The 17,502-nt window shown below is 43.7% G+C and overlaps 1 long non-coding RNA gene across 1 annotated transcript in view; it reads left to right on the top strand.

The window, feature by feature from the left end:
- Positions 1–17,502, top strand: part of LOC149433819 (uncharacterized) — an 83,133-nt gene that overhangs the window by 15,780 nt on the left and 49,851 nt on the right. Inside the window, exon 2 of the long non-coding RNA XR_016308846.1 lies at positions 11,961–12,061. This is a non-coding gene — a long non-coding RNA (uncharacterized LOC149433819). The remainder of the gene's footprint in view (positions 1–11,960; positions 12,062–17,502) is intronic.

Here is a 17,502-nt window from a genome sequence, read left to right as displayed (position 1 = left end):
GCTCAGGGGCCCTGGCGTGCTCTCTTGGTGAGCGGCTCCGGTGGGTGGAGGCCTCCTCCCGTCTCCGATGACGCTGGACTCTGGACCTCGTCCGATGGGCGATGGGAGACTCTCCGTCCTCCTGATGTGAAGACCTTCCACGGGATGGGCGTCGTGAAGGTCGAGGCATCCTGGTGGTGCTGGATGACCTGCAAATAGCTAAAAATCTGAAATATTACCACTAATAATATAAAGAATTATATAGTAGTGATAATAGGAATAGAAATCCGTATAAATGGCGATAATCTCTGTCAGTCGCAGGAGACACGCTCTGATGCTGTGTATTGCTCGGCAAGCAGGGCAGCATTGAGGTGAGATGCAGCCTGGGGGCGGAGCTAACCTGTCTTCCTGCCAATCAGCCAATCACAGCCTGCCACCTCACACCAGCTGTCACTTTTCCGGCCTAGTTTTTTTGACTGACACTTGTACCCAATGATAAATTTTATATAATATTCTTGATTTTCCATAGAAATCCAGTCATTTGGTCTGTTTAACGGTTATTCATAAAAGCGGCCACAAGATGTCACTAGGTGTGATTGTGCCATAGCGGTAATACCGCCTCCCGCCATAGATGTCTCCCTTCCCAATCAGCTCCAATACACATGATAGAGTTGTGCTTTCTACCCTCCGGTGGCCATTTTATCTAACGGAGAGGAGAGAAGAATGTGGGAGTGAGGGGAAGCCAGAGATACGGGCGGGAGTCATGGCGACCGGGGAGAGCCCGGCTGAGGAGGTCAGACTGCTGGGGGGAGGGAGGGGCTGGGAGGTGCCTCATGGAGGAGTCGGTGTTGGGGGGTATATTATGTATGGTGATGGACAGACAGCTGGAGCTCCACCATCACTTGTCTCCCCCCAGTGTTTCCTCAACTCCCCCCCCCCCCCCCCCCCAGTGATTTCTCAACTACCCCCCCCCCCCACCTGTCCATAGTAACATGGCACTGTGCAGAAAGCCCCCCAATAACCCCCCAGCAGCTGTGTCAGACCCCCCCTGATGTCAGCCAATCATAAAGGAAATGAATCCAGAGCTCTAATCCCCCCAATAAGAATTCCCACGCCCCTCCTCCGCTCTTCATAAAGAGATCCGTGTAATACAATCATTGCAGAATAAAAAACATCCAAATATTACAAACAATGAAATTGTAACTAAAGGAGAAAGTAGTTAGTTTAGTTTTGGACAGAGTGGAGAGGGACTAGAGCCCCTGTCTGGTTTTTCTTGCTGTCTATGTCCCCGTTAGGGAGATCCCCCCCTCTATTTCTCCTGGTTACCATTATCATCAATGGGGAGAGTAAAAGAAAAGCCCAAATTTTGGGTTGTCCCCAGAAAAGTAATAGAGGGGGATCTTCCAATGGGGACTCTGGGGGGGCCGCAAGGGTTTCCCTTAATTTGGAGGGATTTCCTCTCACTTCCTGTTTTGGGCTATGGGACAGGAAGTGGAGGGAAATCTCCCCAATGGGGTACAGATGACAATAATCTGACGGGTTCTAACCCTCCCAAACATGTTGCCTATACTTCTACTTTAAAGCAGGATTGCGGTCACAAATGTTTGCCCCCCCACTGCATGGATCAGCTGCTTGTTTATTCTGGGGGTGAGCACAAAGCTCATACTTACCTGACCTGCACAGCTCCACTGAACGGGGAAAAAAATCATTTTTACCCAGAATTCTGCTTTAAAAAATGATGTCCAAATTGTGTCAAAGTGCTGCACAACAATCCAGTGAGCCCCGGATCACACTGGTGCGGCACTGAAATCACACTACTTCAGCGCCATTTCCAAGCCGCATATCAGTGCGATTTGCACTGCCGATTTCATTGCGGATTGCAACCTCATATAACAGAAGTCTATGCAAGTTGCAATGAAATCAGCAAAAAGTAGTGCAGGGACCTTATTCATAATCGCTGCAATATGAGTCTCTGCGATATGAACGGTTCCATTGCCGGCAAGGGGGTGCAATTTGGACTCAAATTGTATCAAAGTGCTGCAATATTCACACTTGTTCCTGGAGTGTTTCTATCCATAAACAAAGAGCTCCACAACACTCTTCCCTTGTCCTGTACCTCACCCGTGTGCCTGAAGGAACTCTCCAGACATTAAACCCCTTCATTCCCGTTGGGTCTAACACACTTAAAGCCGAGTTCCAGTGGAATAAAAAAATAAATGTCAGCAGCTCCAAAAACTGTATCTGCTGACTTTTAAAATACAGACACTTACCTGTCCCTTGGTCCTCGGCATCATCAGTGTGGTCAGCCGGCTGTGACAGCTTGCGGCTTCACAGCCGGGTGCCCGCTGCACTTTGTGAATGGTCCCGTAGTCTTCTGGGACCTGTCACGTGTCCCAGAAGACTACGGGGAGGGAGGGAGGAGGACATCTTCTGCTTCCGATCGTCTTAGGCAATCGCACCAGAAGTGGGAGCGGGTACCTGTCAAATTCGGGTTCCTGCTCCCCAAAGGTAACAATTAGTGGTGCACCGAAATTAAAATTCAGGTGCTAAAACCGATACTGAAAATTCAGAATGTACGTGGCCGAAAACTGAAATGTCTGCATGTGTGGGGAGGCTCAAATTTATTTATTTTTTGTATTTCTATTTAACCGCATCCTGTCCACCCTATAGCAGAGGTACTGTTACAGGGTGGCACGGGTGTGCAAAATCACTTCTATATACGTGGTTTTGCAGTTCCGGGTAGGGGGCAGGCTGATCACTGTATTGGTGTCACTGGGGATGTCAGTGACATGAAGCCAGTTCCCCCCGGTGTCAGAATGCCTGCCGCAGTCCCGCTATAAGTCACTGATTATCACCTTTACTAATAATAATTAAAAAAAAAATCCCAGTATATATATACTGCCATTTGTAAACGGTATACCTTCACGTGAACCAATTAAATTACACGTATTGGGATTTTTTTTTGGCAAAGACATGTAGCAGAATACATTTTAGTCTAAATTTATGGCTAAAATTCTTTTACTGGATATGCTTAATAGCAATAAGTCAAAAATATTGTTTTTTCTCAAAATTTTCAGTGTATTTTTTTTAATCGCGCAAAAAATAAATGCACAGGGGATCAAATACCACCAAACGAAAGTTCTATTTGTGGGGAAAAAAGGGTGTAAATTTAATTTGGGTGCAGCATTGCATGACCGCACAATTGTCAGTTAAAGTAACGCAGTGCCATAACACAAAAAATAGCCTGGTCAGGAAGGGGGGTAAATCCTCAGGAGGGCAAGTGGATAATGTGTATTTTTGTTTATTTTTTTTAACTTATGATTTTATTGCCATCACATAGAGGACCAATAGTCCTATGTGATAGTATATGAGTGACAGGTCCTCTTTGTAGGGGGGAGGGGGCAGGAGAGGAGCAGTGTATACAGTGAGGGAGTAGTGTATACACTCAGGTTCCCTCGCTGGCTGCCGCTATGTGTCAATGCCGGTTTTTAAATGTGATTACCGACTTCTTTTTTTTCCTTCACTATAGTTCCAAGAAGAACCTGTCATTCTGGCCGCTAAAGGAAACAAAGGGGCGGGGTCACTGGCGGGGAACAGTACTCCTCCCACTTATACCAATGATGAGTCACCATTCCTCCTACTGACCACAGATGCTACCTAATTTGTATCCAATATGAAATTTATATCCATTTTTTGAGACAAATAGAGCTGTCTTTTGGTGGTATTTAATCACCACTGTTTTTTTTTATTTTTTTGCTAAACAAACTAAAAAAGACAAAATTTTGGAAAAAAAAAAGTTTTTCCTTAGTTTCTGTTATAAAATGTTGTAAATAAGTAATTTTTCTCCTTCACTGATGTGCGCTAATGAGGCTGCACTGATGGGCACTTAGTAGGAGGCACTGATAGGTGGCACTGATGGGCATTGACAGGCATCAGTGATGGGCATTGACAGGCACCACTCATGGGCACTGAAAGGCAGCAATCATATATAGCACTGACTGGAACTGTTCGGCGGCACTGACTGAAATTGATAGGTGGCACTGAAAGGCAGCTCAGATGGGCACTGATATGTGGCATTGATGTGCACTGGTAGGCACTGATATGTGGCATTGATGGGCACTGATAGGTGGCACTGATGGGGCTACACTGATCATCGGGGCACTGATCATCAGTGTACATGTCCCGTCTGAGGAATTCCGCTTACTGGCTCTCCTCTTCTCACGAGCTGTCAGCGTGAGGAGAGGAATGCCGATAACCGGCATTTCCTTGTTTACATGCGATCAGCTGTGATTGGACACATCTGATCACATGACAGAGTCGACGACATCAGATCTTTCCTCTGATCGGTGATCCGCTGTGTCCCAGGAACACAGCGCACCACTGATCGCCGTGTGCCGCCCGGGGGGCTCCCATGTGCAGTTAGAGTGGGAGGATATCATGTGATGTCCTCCCAGAACGAGAGAACCACCTCCCGCCTGTCACTTCCTTATATATTTCCTTTCTTTTAAATACCACCAAAAGAAAGCTCTGTGTGTGTTAAATGATAATAATTTCATATGGGTACAGTGTTGCATGACTGGGCAATTGCCATTCAAAGTGTGACAGCGCCGAAAGCTGAAAATTGGCCTGGGCAGGAAGGGGGTAAAAGTGCCTGGTAGGCAAGTGGTTAAAAAAATCCCAGCAACATTTTTCAAGAAAACAAGCTCTACTGCAAATGTAGAAATTCCATTGTTGAAACCATTTTCCACTGACAGAGGTGATTACAATGGTCCGCTTTTATTTATGAACGTAATACCTTTATCCCTCCTTTTGCTGTAACTGCTTGTGTAGCGGCAGTATGAGCTGAAGTTTGGCTTCAATTTGTTAGTGTATCAGAATCTGCTAGTATATGTAACACTCCCCTCCCCCCAAACTGACAGTGCTGCTTTCCTTGTGTGTACCTGTGCTTCTTCATCCAGAGTAGGGGCACTCCAATGCAGGAGGGGAGTTACTGGCAGGATCACCAAATCTACTGCATGCATCACATCCAAGGATTGGTACACTGTAATATATGACATTTTTGTTTTTACGCCTTTAGTCAGTGTGTTGTGCGTTTTTATTGTGCATCTGTCTGTGCAGCACTGAACCGTTCGTAGGTATGGCTTTAGGCAGCATTACAATGAAACTGGACAGAACATTAACAGAACCAGATCTACAACATGGTCCCGTCCAGTCTGGAGTGGGAACGCTGTGTTAAGGTGCTCTCATCCTCACACTATGGCAAAGCCTTGTGTGGTTTGTGGAATGGGGAAATAATATCGGAGGGGATCCATTTCACTTTTCCAGGTAAATATCCTTCTCCAGAGTTTTCACATTAGGGGGTTGGGGGGGTGTCCTCACCCCTGTGTAAGCTCTGAGCAGAGTCATTGTAGCTGATGACTGAACACACACAGTGGGCAATAAAGATTGCCTGCTACTTGGGAAGGCACGCCCATTGCTTTCCTCTTCAAAGGGAAAAGTGCGGGTTTACTTACAGCTTTGAGCAAGAGAATGCCAGTCTGCTGTGGTTTTTATGAAGCTTTTATTTTTCTGTGGCAGGGAGGATGACTGGGTTCAGCAGTTGTGGACTTAGTTCCTCCCAGACCAGATTGTGATGGATGTGAGCTGGAATCTACCTGGATACCCTGACAAGGATGGATCGTAGAACCTACTGCTGTGTGAGACCATCAGCAAGTCCTGCAGCCAGAACCGGGCTCCTTTGGTTACCGATCCATTCTTTGATATGCATACAGGCATTGCCGAGCTTATAGGTAAGTTTTAGAAGCCAAGACATGAAACTTTATTTACATTACAAAATCCCTCTTAGTTTGTACCTGTTAAGATCTCTTGTGAGATAATCGGTATGCTATGGTCCAATTAGCAAGATCTGTTCCCGTTACTGCAAGAGGACTGACCGTCCCAATGGTGCAAGTCCTTTGCAGACTAGCTGCCATTCATTAGTTTTAGCACCGGTGTTTTCCAAAGTTGGCATGTCTCAAACAAAGCAGTTTGGTAGAAATTGCAGCTTGCAACGTTTGTCCCGGGGAAAGGGTCCAATAAAAGAAATTTCCTGAAATATTTAGCTGTAGTGTTTAACCGTGGTCCCAGCACCCTATAGCAGAAATACTGCTACAGGGTGGAAAGGGTGCGCAAAATCACGTGTATTTATATGCGTGATTTTGAATTTGCGGGTAGGGGGCGCACGCAGCCTCTGCTGTAAATCCCCCGGTCCCAGCCAATGATTCCCCGCCGGCACATGGACGGGGTAGAGACCTGTATGTGAACAACACAGATCCCTCCCCTGTCAGCTCCTGCTCACTGCTTTGTATGGCTCTGCATAGCAGAGCCATACAAAGCAGTGTGCTTACAGTGTAAAGCACACACACAGTGAAACAGCACACCGTTAACCCTTTGATCGCCCCACGTTAACCCCTTCCTGCCAAGTGCCATTAGTACAGTGTCAGTGCTTTTTATTATACAGTATTTATATAGCGCCAACAGTTAGCTCAGCTCTGTACATTACATTGGGAGACAATACATGAGACAGTACAATAACAATACAGTGCGATTCACGAGGGGTACGAGGGCCTTGCTCCTTGGAGCTTACAATCTAGGAGGGAGGGGATAGTGGTACGGGAGGAAAAGCTGTGGGGGATGGAGTGGTAGGAAGAGTGGAGGAGATCTGCAGTTAGCAGAGGGTGGGGTAGGCTTCCTTGAAGAGTTGGGTTTTTAGGGTGCGCCTAAAGGAGAGGAGAGTGGGTGATAGTCTGATGGATTGGGGTAGGGAGTTCCAGAGGATGGGTGATGCCCTGGAGAAGTCCTGGAGGCGGGCATGGGAGGAGGAGATCAGGGAACTAGAGAGTAGGAGGTCTTGTGAAGAGCAGAGAGTGGGTTTTGGGTGGTATTTGGATATCAGATCGGTGATGTAGTTTGGGGCAGTGTTATGGACAGCTTTGTACGTCAGTGTTAGCAGTTTGAAGTTGATCCGTTGGGCAATCGGAAGCCAGTGGAGGGATTGGCAGAGGGGGGTGGCGGAAATGGAGCGGTTGGTAAGGTGAATGAGTCTGGCCGCTGTATTCAGGATCGACTGAAGTGGGGATAGCCTGTGGTGAGGCAGGCCAGTGAGAAGGGAGTTAGCACTGATCGCTGTATTTGTGTCATTGGGGGTGTCAGTGGCAGTCAGTCAGTCGTCCCAACATACCCCCCCACCCCCCAGTGTCAGAATGCCCCCCGCAGTCCTGCTTTCAGTTGCTGATCGCCGCCATTACTAGTATTAGAAAAAAATTCCAGTATATGTACCGCCATTTGTAGACACTATAACGTAAAAGTAAACCAATTAATTTACATGTATTGGGATTTTTTTTAGCAGCACGATACATTTTGGCCCTAATTTATGACGGAATTTGATTTTTAAAAAAGATTTTTTTACTGGACATGTTTAATAGCAAAAAGTCAAAATTGGAATTTTTTTTTTTATAGCATAAGAAATAAAAACCGCAGAGGCGATCAAATACCACCGAAAGAAAGCTCCATTTGTGTGGAAAAAAGGACATATATTTCATTTGAGTGCAGCGTTGCATGACCACGCAATTGTCAGTTAAAATAATGCAGTGCCATATTGTAAAAAATGGGCTGGTCAGGACGGGGTAAATCCTCTGGAGGGCAAGTGGTTAAAGTGATTGTAAAGGAAGATTTTTAATTTTTTAAAATAACAAACATGGTGGTTTTTTTTCACAGAGCAGCCCCGATCCTCCTCTTCTCAGGTCCCTCACTGGCACTGCTGGCCCCTCCCTCCTGCCAAGTGCCCCCATAGCAAGCAGCTTGCTATGGGGTCTCCTGAGCTGCTTCTCTGTGTGTCCATTTACACACAGCCGTGGCTCGGCCTCTCCCCCTGCTCTCTCCTTATTGGCTGTTATATACAGTAGCGGGAGCCTATGGCTCCCACTGCTGTGTCAGCCATTGAGGAGGAAGAGAACTGGGCCAGTCGAGGCTGTCTTGCACATCGCTGGATCCAGATGGGGCTCAGGTAAAAAGAGTTTTGCCTATAGTTCTACTTTAACAACTTGCCCTCCAGAGGATTTACCCCCCTTCCAGACCAGGCCATTTTTTGCGATACGACCCTGCGTTACTTTATCTGACAATTGTGCGGTCATGCAACGGTGCACCCAAATGAAATTTACTTCTTTTTTTTTTCCCTCACAAATAAAGCTTTCTTTCGGTAGTTTTTGATCTCCTTCACGTTTTTTATCTTTTGACCTATGAACAAAAAAGAACGACAATTTTGAAAAATACCTATATATTTTTTACTTTTTGCTATTAAACATGTCTAGTAAAAAAAAATTGTCTTTGCTAAAAAAAAAAAAAAAAAAAAACACCCAATACATGTAAATTAATTGGCTCATGTGAAAGTTATAGCGTCTTCAAATAGCAGTATAGATACTGAAATTTTAATTTTTTTATACTAGTAATGGTGGTGATCAGCAAATTTGCAGGACTGTGGCGGGCAGTCTGACACTGCGGGGCAAACTGTGCTTGGTGTCACTGATATCCCCAATGACACTAATACAGTGATCGGTGCTAATAAAACGCACTGACACTGTACTAATGACACTGAGCAGGAAGGGGTTAACTGTGCTGTCTTACTGTATGTGCTGTTTGTGTTTTTCTAGTATCACATTAACAGGCTTTGGAAGGTGAGAATAAGAGCAGCAAGTAGTGTGCAGGGGTGTGGAAACTATTTTTAAAAACTTCTTGCCCATAGACACGGTCCCAGTCTACTTGTCCCACATGACAATCTACTTCTCCTAATCAAAAAAAATAATTTGAACTAAAAGCATATTTAAATCTGAGGTGCTTTTCGGAAGGTCTGGGGCTTTTAAAAACGAAAGGGGCTTTATGGTGAACTAAATAAAACATTGCGCTTTTTATCTTCTTCTCGAGGAGGGGAGAGACCTTGCAGTGTGATGAGCACAGATTGGGTGTTCGTCAGGAAAGAGAAGTGTCGGGCTCTTTTAATGCTCAGCCGAAGCGCATCTACTGAGCGAGTAAATGAGGCACCGGGCCCGGTGAGGAAATAAAACCTTTACTCTTTCAGGTTCTTCTCACAAGGAAGCACTTGGGTGCTCCGTACAATCACATGCTGAGCAGCCAAATCAAGCTCTGGTGTCCGTTCCATTAACGGATAAATCCACCTTTAAAAATAAATAAATACACATTTTTTGCAGGTAAAAAAAATACATTTACTGTTTTTTTCCCCTGGAAAGCATTGCAGCAGTGATCAACAGATCGCAGGTGTAATGCAGGACTCCTGCAGACTGTCAGTGTAAGCTGTACATCATACAGGCAGACCGTTTCACACTGACAGGCTAAATCGATGAACTACCAGAGCGCTCAGCAGTGCCATGGTGGTTCATTGAGAACTACAAGCCGACATCCACAAAGGATGTCAGTACTTGCAGTTGATTAATTCACAGAACTCTATGAATGAATGATGTGGCCATGCGAGGCTCCACCCACATGGCCACGCTCTTTTAAAAATGACATAGCTGGTACAGGGAACTTCTCCTCGTACTGCTATCACACACTAAGCTGCTGCAGGAGCCGGAACATTGTTACGTGTTCCACTCTAAAAATGATAATACCAAAAAGGTCTAAAATTCAAAATTTTAGGGCAAGCAAATGCAATAAATTGCCCAAGTTTTTGGTAAAATATAAAAGACGAGGTTGCACCGAGTAAATAAATACCCAACATGTCAAACCATAAATTTGTGTGCGCCCGTGAAATGGCGACAAACTTCAGTATCCTATATTTTCTGTAGGCGACGCTTCAAAGGCCCCTACAGCTCATCAGTTTAGTGTTACGGAGGAGGTCTTGTGCTAGAATCATTGCTGTCACTCCGGCTTGTGCGGCGATATGTAACCTTTGTATCGCAATCGGCTGTTTCACGCGTAGGTTCCCCGACACGTGCGTTTACATTCGCATGTATGAAAGTACATCTATTGTTTTTTTTTAAAGATGAAAAGGTGAACGTATCCTTTAAAATAGCTGACAGATTTGCTTTAACCGCATTCCCGCCACCCTATAGCAGATATACTGCTGCACGGCAACAGGGGTGCGCAATATCAGTGGTATATACATGATTTTGCATTTCCGGGTAGGGAGCGCACGGGCGCCCTACCCGCACCGCCATTCGTGGCTGTAAATCACCAGGTTCCGGCCGATGAGTACTCACCGGTGCCCAGTGATTGCCAAGCATCTCGGACGGGGGGAGAGAACTGTTTGTAAACAAAACAGTTCTCCTCCCTGTCAGCTCGTGCACACTACTTTGCATGGCTGTGCGCACAGCCATGCAAAACAGTGTGCTTACAGTGAAGAGCACACACAGCCCATTCTAAAAACAGCACACAGCTAACCCTTTGATCGCCTCACGTGTTAACCCCTTCCTGCCCAGTGCCATTAGTACAGTGTCAGTGCTTTTTATTAGCACTGCTCACTGTATTGGAGTCACTGGGGATGTCAGTGACACCAAGTTTGTTCCCCCCAGTGTCAGAATCCCCGCCACAGTCCCGTTATAAGTCGCTGATCGCTGCCATTTCTAGTAAAATAAATAAATGCCCGTATATATACCGCCTTTTGTGAACGCTATAACTTTAACGTAAACCAATTAATTTACATATATGGGGATTTTTTTCTAGCAAAGACATGTAGCAGAATACATTTTGGCCTAAATTTATGACGAAATTTTGATTTTTACATTTTATTTACTGAACGTGTTTAATAGCAAAAATAAAAAAATATAGTTTTTGTTTTTCTCAAACTTTTCGGTCTTTTTTTTATAGCGCAAAAAATAACCGCACAGGCAATCAAATACCACCGAAAGAAAGCTATTCGTGGGGAAAAAGGACGTAAATTTCATGACTGCGCAATTGTCAGTTAAAGTAACGCAGCGCCGTAGCACAATAAATGGCCTGGTCGGGGTAAATCCTCTGGAGGGCAAGTGGTTAATGGACGCACACAGCTGGGGAGTATTCTGTTTACCAATATTCGGCTTTCAGCTTTGTAAGGATTTTTTCCAAATCTAAAATGTGTAGAAAAGCAGATACATTTTTTTAGCTCTTCTTTTTTTGTTTGTTTTTTTGCTGCTGCTGTGAGCTAAAGACTGACTGCCAGCATTACGCTGATTTTAGGTTGGAAACCTCTTTTTGTTCCTTATTATGTGAAAGCTGACTAATGATTGTGTAACCGTTTCATAATTATTCTACTTTTGTATCACTAAATATTGCTGGGAAATGATTGGCTGGAAAATTAAGACTAATCATTTCATTTTATTACTTTTCTTTACCCTCTCACAACCAGAGGACCTTTGTGCCCATGCTCCCTCAGCTTGACAGCTTTTCTGTTTCCAGATTTTTATTGGCAATTAAATGTACAAATGATACGAACATAGCACCCAAGACTTTATCAGTAGGTAATTTAAAGAGTAACTTCACTGTTGTTGAGAATAAAACCAGCTGATGCCAAAAATATGACTTGTATCTTAGTGCCGATTCCTGGGAAAATCAGTGAGCCAATCACACAAGCAGGAAATGACATTTCTGGGGGATGTTCTGTACACCATCTGTGTACAGAACGCCTCCAGGTAGTTATATTGTTTTGCATTTTACAGAAATCTACAACGCTGCAGATTGAAAGGTAAGGTAATTTTTAATAACACTCAATTACAATATGACATTGATCGGCATTGTACATGCTATGCGTACAATGTGTACACGTGCTATGTGTACAATACCCATGAAAGTGGAGTTACCCTTTAAGTGCAAAAGGTATTTTCGTGTACAACATCATTTTTTGTACTGAGGTCTGGTTTGATATTTCTCATATCAATAGCTGCGCCGTACACTTTTTACGCAGGTTGAATGCTCACCAAAATGATATACTCTAATGAACATGTTTCTTTAATCAGGTGCATATGATAACCCAGGTAAATGCAGAAGGAAGGTCGAATAGAGAAAGAAAAGGAAGAGAAGAGAGAGAAAGCTAGAAGAAGAATATCAGGACATGCGGGTAATCTAGAGTTTTGTTCCGTGTCCATCTCCCCTGCCCTTTGTTGGAACTTGGCTGATTGTCTGTCTGCTGAAATATAACTTATCCAAGGGTCCCATGATCTTTTGAATAAATGTAGTTTATCATTCAATGTGGCAGATAGCTTTTTATGCACCATTTGCCATGACATTTTAGCGTTCATTACTGAAAAGAGGATGGACAAAAGACATCCAGGACCTGGTGACTGCTATTCTGGCCGCTAGGAATGTAAACAAGACCAATATTTTGGAATGCTTTGGTGCCTCCTCTATTGGTTGGTTAAGTAGGGCCTGTAATAGGGACTTCTTAAAATTGACAAGGATCAAAGAAAACAAAATTGTATACACAAATCCCAAACCTTTGACCTTTGGGCATGTCCTCCAAAATGTGGTGTTCTGCGTCCCTTTACCCACATTAGGGGAGGTGCCTGCGACATAAGCAGCAAGTCTGGTAGGTACCACGTACAAAGTAAATTTGACAGCTTTTAACTCAAACCAAACATAATTGGGGTGTTCTGCAACTAGAAAATGGAGGAGGGTTTTTTTTTTGTCCCCAGTGCACAAATGACCTCTTACTTTTTGTTTTACTGGGCTCCAGGCCGGCTTCAAACCTGTGCACCGTTTTAACGCAGGTTGCGTGGAGGACCTATTTAGATCTATGCATGTGGGCAGAGCTACTTTATTTTTTTTCGCAGTGTTGGGTGCATTATCATGGGTCAGCCTGTGTTTCCTGCTGTTCCTGGAAATTTCTGGAACTTGAAGTGGATGGGGGTAAAAGCCCCTTTTTCCACAGGCTTTCCAGAAAGCTTCATTGATCAGTTTTCAGGCGGACCTGATCAAAAGCTCCATGTAGCTTTATGGTCAGGTGAATGTAAACGGACGTGGCCATTTACATCTGTCTACGCCTGAGTCCATTCAGGTTCTGAATAAAACAGAACAGGCTTTGTCCTTTGCAGTTTTTCTGCATCTAAATGTGACTTATCAGAGTTAGTCTGATGTAAACGGACACAAATCCACTTCCAGCTGCCCATAGAGCCATCACGGGTCCAGAGATGTCTGCTGTCAAAGTGCGGACAGAGACTGAATGGGCACGGATGTCACAAAACTGACACAGACTGAATGGGGCTGACGAAGCCTGTGTGAGAGGACCCGAGCAGCATTGACCAAGGTTTGTCGATACTTGCTGCAACTGTATCCGAACACATTTTATGCATTTTGATGCATTACCATTGCCTTCTATGGCCCTCTGAAAACACTAAAAACTGAAAAAAGGGCATGTCGTAATTTCCAATACAAACCAAACTGCAAGAAAGCTGGATACACGCTACAGTTTAAATGGGCCCTAAGGCAGCCCTAACACAGAAGAAACCATCCCTGTAGCTTTTTTAGGGGAGCACCACATGCAACACACGGTAATTAAAAATAAATGGCTTCCCACACAATAATGCATGCCTAGTGCGATACCACCAATTATTCTTCCCTCTAGCTCAAGGCCACTTTCACCGCAGCCCCCACGTCTGGTCACAGAGCTTGCACTGCTTAGGTTGCTTTCACACTGATTTGTTTTCCTTCCATTTTTGCATAAAAAAAACAAACTGCATAACCAATAAATCCTATGGAACTCTTCACAGTGGTCAGTTGGGGGTCCTTTGCATTGTTAAAAGTTGTGCTTGCTGCATTTTTGGTGCATGTGTGGTGTGGTAAGAAAAATGCATCAAACAACCCCCCCCCCCCAGCTTAACTGGCAATGGCGCTGTCATGCAACGCTGAACGCAAACGAAATTTACATCCTTTTTTTCCCCCAACAAGTAGAGCTTTCTTTTGGTGGTATTTGATCGCTTCTGCATTTTTTATTTTGCGCGCTATAAACATAAAAAGACCAACAATTTTGGGGAAAAAATATTTTTAACATTTTGCTATTAAACATGTCCAGTAAAAAATGTAAAATATCAAATTTCGTCATAATTTAGGCCAAAATGTATTCTGCTACATAAATATATATAAGGTGCGGAGCTAAACAGTTCAACCAATACTGAAAGCTCATTATATAAAATATGCCAAGATCAGGGGCGGACTGAGAACTCATGGGGCCTCGGGCAATAGGGGATCATGGGGCCCCTGTGTCCTTGCCCAAACTCAAAAAAGACTATGAAAAGGTACTAGGGGCATCTCATGGGGCCCCCTACTGACCCCGGGCTCTCGGGCAGTGCCCGAGTTTCCAAATGGTCAGTCCGCCCCTGGCCAAGATTAATAAAACCATAAAAATCATCATAAGAATAAAGTGACTTGTGACAAAGTGCCAAAAATTCCGATGTATTCAGTGACTTTGGTGATCTCATATAGTCCGTCACAGCAGCCCTGCACTCTCCGACTGGTAGGAAGGAAGAATTGATCGTGGCTGTCGGGGAGGACTCTGTATCTATCGCCATCCTCATGGTGGAGGTGCAGCTATCAACAACCCACAGAGCTGTATGTAAGGGGAGACTGAGCCATATTGCCAGAAGGAGAGAGCGGTGAGGGGAATACCTGACCAGACCAGATCCATCCATACAGGAGCCTTCAGTGTATCCATAAGAGAATATTGTCTCTAAATGCGCAGATTAACTGTGCATCTGGTGAGTGCGCAGCCTTTACATAATACCAGTCATTTCACCACAGTCTGGATGGAGCACCTATTACTGGAGATAATTTGATCTCCCATACTCTTAATTGGGACAATTACTCTATATTAACACTACTGGTCACTCTAACAGTGACGGACTATATGAGATTACGAAAGTCACTGAATACATATGAATGTTTGGCACTTTGTCACAAGTCACTTTATTCTTATGATGATTTTTATGGTTTTATTAATCTTGGCATATTTTATATATTGAGCATTCATTATTGGTTGAACTGTTTAGCGCCGCACCTTATATATATTTAAGTCTTGAGAGGTTATTTGGTATCCTTTTTGTGCTTTGGCTGCTTTTTTGCTTTTAGCGTTCACTTCCTCTTTTTATGATTGTATTCTGCTACATGTCTTTGTTAAACAAAATCCCAATACGTGTAAATTAATTGGTTTACGTAATTTTTTTTTACTAGTACTGGCAGCGATCAGCGACTTATAGCGGGACTGCGGAGGGCATTCTGACACTGACATCCCCAGTGACACCAATACAGTGATCAGTGCTAACACAAAAGCACTGACACTGTACTATTGGCACTGGTAGGCAGGAAGGCGTTAACGTGGGGCAATCAAAGGGCTAACTGTGTGCTGTTTTACTGTGTGGGCTGTGTGTGTTTCATTGTAAGCACGCTGCTTTGTATGGCTTTGCTATGCAGAGCCGTACAAAGCAGTGTGCAGCAGCTGACGGGAGAGAACTGTGTTGTTTATACACAGGTCTCTCCACTGTCGGAGATACTCCGTGATCACTGGATACCGGCGAGAACTGCCTGGCCCGGACCCAACGATTGACAGCCGAGGCCGTGAATGGCTGCGTGGGTAGGGCGCACGTGCGTCTCCTACCCGGAACTGCAATATCATGTATATATACGTGATTTTGCACACCTGTGCCGCCCTGTAGCAATATATTTGCTTAAGAATATATTGACACCCACAGCAGCTCTCAAAGGCGTCGCGTTTTGAACGCGAAGAACTCTCCTTTCCCCCAACACATTCTGGTATAAACCAGCCCGGAGGGTAATTTTTCAATTTTAGAACTGCACCTTTTCCAGACTTTATGGCTTCACACACACGGCTGCCACAGGAGGTAAAAACAGGTGGCTGAGACGCCACATGCAACCCATTCAGGTAAACGGGCCCATGCCACAACTCAATCACTTGGCTTGTGGTGTGATATTTACATACAAGATTTCCATTTGACTGGCAATAAAGGTGGGTTTAGTTGCTGGCAATATCACCTGCTGAATGTCTGGCAGCCACTGCTCTACCAGCCTCTGAAAAGCAAGTCACCTCACAACGCTTTGCAAAGGCATGGGTTATTTACCAGTAAAATCCGCCTAATGTGACTCATTCAAGTGAATAGGTCCAAGCTGCAACCGTGTGCAATGTACACGGTTGCAGCGCGGTGGTGCAGACTTTTTAGGGGTTAAAACAGGCCATGAGGATGCCTGCCCCTGTCGCCTGTAAAATATACTCTGAAAAGCGATCCACCACTCTTCAGAGTGCTACAAGCCCTTAAGTAAAGAACAGTTGTAATTTTCGTTTTATCAGTGCTGTCATTAGGAAGGTTTCCCTTCACTTCCTGTCCTGTAGACTCAGCAGGAAGTGAAAGGATAGCTTTCGCTTCTGCCCTCTGAAAAATAATTCACTGTGCAAGGCTTTTCAAAGGGGCAACAAGAGCTTCTATTTTTCACCTCATTTATGTATACAGAATAGATATATATGTCTATTAATGACATCCCGTGTAATAACCGGAACTGGAAATACCACAATGTGTAAAGTGTGGCTTAGGTGTTAGAAAATAGTTTTCCTCATGTAGTTGTATGTTATTGTATATACTATTATTTGACTAGATAATGTGTGTAATAGTTACCTTTAGTTTCGGATTAATTTCTAAGTAAGTGACAATGTACCTCTAAATAGTAAGTTACTTTACCTGAAGGTATGTTAGGGTTTGTTAAAAGATCTGGAAAGTGACATAAATAGCATGTAATGTTAATACTAAATTACTGAACAAAGAATTGAGCTCGGCCCATTACAGTGAATGTAGCTCCTTAAAAAAGAGGACTTTTTGAACGGTGGAATAAACAGCACAATATATGGAGAATGTTGTATAGAACATTGAATAATGGTGGCAAAGTCTACATTAGAGTCAAAGTATGCCTCAATTTCTTTTTCTCTTTCCGTTTTCTTGTTTCTCCCTTCTTTTTATGAGAGAAAACAGAATAGCTGGATATCGTGTGATATGTATAAATGGGGTTGTGTAAAGTAAAAAGTAACCAGTAATGTGTTGCTCTCAGGTGGAGATTTACAAACTGGTATTAGAGAGGGCAATATATAGGAGGCAAGGCAGTTATAATAGACTTCTTAGGTGACGGATATGTACAGTATAAATTATTATTGTTATTAGATGTTTTAGCTGTTTTCTGATTGTAGTATTTATAGTAGTTGATGCTTTGAAATAAATATGAATATAAAGTATACCAGTATAATAATTTTTTTTTCTCAAAACATCAACTGCTATAACTTCTGCAAGCAGAAACCAGCGAAAATATTTATTATTATTAATAATAATAATAAAAACAATACCAGTGTATTTTTTTTTTTCAACACTTGCCCTCCTGAGGATTGACCCCCATTCCTGACCAGGCCTTTTTTTTGCTTTTTGGCGTTGCACTGCTTCAACTGATAATTGCGCGGTTATGCAATGCTGCACCCAAATGAAATGTACATCCTTTTTTTCACACAAATAGAGC

This window comes from Staurois parvus, unplaced genomic scaffold, assembly GCF_062004578.1.
Source record: "Staurois parvus isolate SC_StPar_1 unplaced genomic scaffold, SC_StPar_1.0 ptg001916l, whole genome shotgun sequence".
NCBI classification, from domain to species: domain Eukaryota; kingdom Metazoa; phylum Chordata; class Amphibia; order Anura; family Ranidae; genus Staurois; species Staurois parvus.
Note: the sequence above shows the minus strand (reverse complement) of the source record. Positions and strands in the feature narration are given on the sequence as shown.